The sequence below is a fragment of the Meleagris gallopavo genome, chromosome 2 (assembly GCF_905368555.1).
Source record: "Meleagris gallopavo chromosome 2, MGAL_WU_HG_1.1, whole genome shotgun sequence".
Classification (NCBI taxonomy): Eukaryota; Metazoa; Chordata; class Aves; order Galliformes; family Phasianidae; genus Meleagris; species Meleagris gallopavo.
The window spans coordinates 26,158,337-26,162,418 of NC_139405.1; positions in this window are offsets into that span (position 1 = coordinate 26,158,337).

Sequence of the window (4,082 nt, forward strand, 5' to 3'; positions counted from 1 at the left end):
TACCTGCCTTGGTCAAGGACCTTGCTGCATCTTTTTGCATTTCTCACTCCCATTCTGGATCACTGCACTCCTCACCAGAGCAAAGGTAATCCAAGCTAACAGAAAAGGAAGGTGTGCCTGTGCTCTGCACTGCGTCACACATAGAGTGTGTTTAATCTCTACTTACATACAGATTGTGCTAACTTTGTCTTTGTAGGAAATATCTACTTTAGTTGTGCTGGAGTGACTATGAACCTCAGAGTTCACACAATTAGCTTTGTTGTTATCAGAAGTGCAAGCAATTGTACTTTACACTTGAGTGCAAACTGCAGAATCCATCTAAGACGCTGAGTATGGGAGCTAGACCACTGTACTGCAACTGAATTCTAATCAAAACCATATTTTATATCTCATCCGAGTGTGTTTGTGATTGTAAATAGATATGCCCTTTGAGGATTTTGTTCTTCTGGCTCTTCTGTTGGTGAGATCAGCTTAGTTCCTTACTTCAGACATTAAGGTCTGGTGGATAACAGTTTGCGAAGGGGAACTCTTGAGCTTCCCCTTGTTTCAAAAACCTGTAAGACTTCCAAAGCTGGTGGAAAACATCTGGTCTGCCCTAGAAAGAAGATACCTTTTGTCACTGTCGACTGGCACGTATTCGTATACACATTTGATGTTAGCCAAGAAAATCTAGCCTTTCTTTTACCTGAACAGAAACATCTTCTTGAAAGACACTAATTATCCACTTCAATTCAGCCCTTGGCAAATAAACAGAATGTACACTCATGACACTGGTGTCAGCCAATATCAAACAATACAGGTTCTGTGGGGTAAAGGCTTCTGGTAAAGAGGCAGCCTGAGGCCTTCTCCGGAAAGAAGGATCAAATTGAAGGGCTGTTGCTTTTTGTCCTGTAGAACTTCTTTCAGGGTCATTTTTTTACATTGTATGTTAGCTCACATTTTTGTGCATTTTGTATCCTATTGCATATGTCTGGAATGTCGTAACTGGCAAAGTACAGAAATCAAGTAATTAACAGCAGGACTGTAGAAGAGTGCCAGACTGTTGTTCTATATAAATCACCACTTTTCTTTTTGCGGTCCTTACTAAATTCTCAAGGATTATTTTTAAATTGTTTTGAGCCCTCTCTGACTATTTACCAGTATCTATGATGTTCAAGCCGATTAACTGTCCTCATTTTTACAATGTGAAGATCCATAGTTTATAAATAACAGAAGTAACTATATTTTTGAGAAATGCCTGGAAATGATCTTGGACTGTCAAGTTTAGTTCCACACTGCAAATCTTCCTTGTTTCATTGACTGTATTTTGTTCATCGTCTGGAAAGAAGCTTTGATCTATTGTGTCTATGCACTTACCTACTTCAACTAAAAAGAGTAAACACACTTTCCTGCCATTTATCTCTCTGTTCAAAAATATAAATGCTAGTATGGCTTAGATGAAGGTGAAGGAAGATGTTTCTGAGAATTCTGTGCAAACTTTTATTATCCTTAAGAACTGATGGTTACTTAGAAAAGGATCATTCTCTTAGTTCTGAGTTTGAAAACAGCATATTGTAGCTTTCATTCTTGTCCTCTCATGTCCAGCAGAGCACATGGCAGTAATAGCAGAGATGGGAGAAGAGAGAAAGCTGGTGGAATATGGCTGGGAGTAGGAGGGAGCCCAAAGCTGTGCCATTAGCATTACCAGTGAGGGTCTTTTATAGGGTGAGACTCTGTGACCTTCATCCTTCAGAGCACTGAAGACAAAGTACTAGGTTCTGATTTTAACTTTAGCACATGTTGGATTTTTAATATGGCTGAAAGCTTGCATGCTCACCCTCTGGTTCCCCCTTAGGGTATGCTTAAAAGAAGATTTGAGATCAGTCACGTCAAAGCTCTTATTATCACACGGGCATTGATCAGTGTAATGTCTTGTTTCCAGAAAGAGAGAGTAAAAACTACATACACTGAAACTATTTAAATATTTGCATTACATACATTTTTGAAGTACAGACCAATACAAAATTTAAGCTCCTGAGAAAGACACATTCCTCACTGAATTATGGCATATAGGGACCCCGGGGACAGAAGTTTACGCTTTATTGAAGCAAGTGCTTGAGAAGTTCTCCAGCTGCTGCAGATATACAAAGATAGTAATTAGCTTTCTCTCTGATGAGGAGTGGAAGAAGAAAAAAGATTTCTAATGGTGACTATCATTTGGTAAGAGGAAGAGGCAATGGAGCCAAAATAGTGTAGCATTTCATATGCTCCCATTAATTTGCTTATATATCTCCAGCTACAGAAAACTGTGCCTCCAACATAGAATATAGATACAGAATCCAGTATCACATCCTCTTACCCCATTTTATGAGATGTTCATAGTTGTTGGTCATCCTGCAGATTTTACAGCTGATACTAAAATGAGAACAATTTATTGCTGCATTGTGTCTTGAACATTATAAGTGCCTACGCTCTGTAGTGACCTTGTCAGATAACAGATGAAAAAAGAAGGGTAATGCAGTGGTTAAATATGTAGTTTTTTCCATCCTGCTTTATGGTATTTTAAATCTTAAGCTGTAGCATTTAATAAACCAAATAAACAGGCTTCCAAATTGACAGGAAGGATAAATAGTAGAAGAACTCGAATTACATCTGTTAGGATACTTTATTCTCTTTTTAGCTGTCATCTCCAAGGAATGTTCCCAGGACAATAAACTCAGAATCCAGTTGGGAAAATGATAATTGTTTTCCATTTCTGTCATCAGGAAGCTGAAGGCAGAGCAAAGTAGTTAACTTGTGTTATCACAATGACAGATGTCTATATCACACTTTATACCCCCAGACTGTTTGGTAAGTGTTTGCATTCAAAGAGTTTAAGATTTTTGAATAGGCATGTGACTATACAAGCAGTGTGAACATTCATGACCGTTGATTTCTCTGTAGCTGCATGTCCACTTTACTTCAGATTGTCTGTTCTCGTTATTAGTTATAACCCAGAGAGATGTATTCAAAGTTCAGGAGTAACTTCCCAATTTTAAATACTGTTTTTAGGTCGGATTCTGGCTATTTCCATCAGGTATTTCAAGCAAACAGAGAGCTCTGCCTGAGCATCCACTTCTGAATCACTGAGGAGCTGAAGTGTTTTCTAGTCCATTGGGATAAGAGCTGCTTAGTCCTGAAATACAGTGCTACTCTTTGGCTTCTCCAAGGATTAAACCTTTTTTTCTGCTAAGTTAAAAGGAGTTTTTCTATTGTTTTGAATCATGATAGGAATTTTTCTCAGCAAGTAGTGGTATCCATAGGAGGCACTGTTTCTCTGAGCAGTCCCAGAGCAGGGACAGAGTTTCTGGCGCTATGCTGTTGATAAGCAGGGATTATGAGGATTCCTCCTGGCACTGGCATGGAACATCCCAGAAAAGAAATTGGAGTTGTTGCCTAAGGATTTACCAATCCTGCATCACTGCTTATGTCTCCTAAGTAATCTTGCTCTGTCACATAGCACTTCTGATGTCTGCTCAGTGGTATGGCATTCATTACTTCAGTCTCTGGTTTCTGTCTGTGCTTTCTATCACCTTTGCAAGATTTCATGAACTAATGGGAAAAGCATAAAGGACAGAGAGGCAACCGATCGCTGCTGGCTCCAGAATAAAGCACCGTCACTGAGATGTCTGTGTATAAAATCAACAGCTCTTCTAAAAATCATTGCTTGCATATACAATACAGGAGCTGGTGAACTACACAAAATGTATGGATTTTGTCAGCTATCTTGTTTAGATACAGCTTTGAACGTTAGATTTGAGATGATTCAGAAGCATCTAGTTGTTTTTATGTCCTCACCGGCCTCCAATTGCTGCTGCAGAAGTACTCACATCTGTAAGTTTAGTATACCTGCCAGCCCAACAAAGATGCCTTGGACAACCTGGGGCATCTGAATGGCACAGATCCTTAGTTCAGATGTGTCCTGATCATTCCCAAGATGTCTGCCTAGCTGGGAAAATGGAATACATTTGAAGTTCAAAGCTTGTATCTTCTGAGTAGGATAAAAGGGTTTCCTTTGTCTTAGTTTAATGGATCATTATAAGAACAAGCAGCCCTTCATGTTT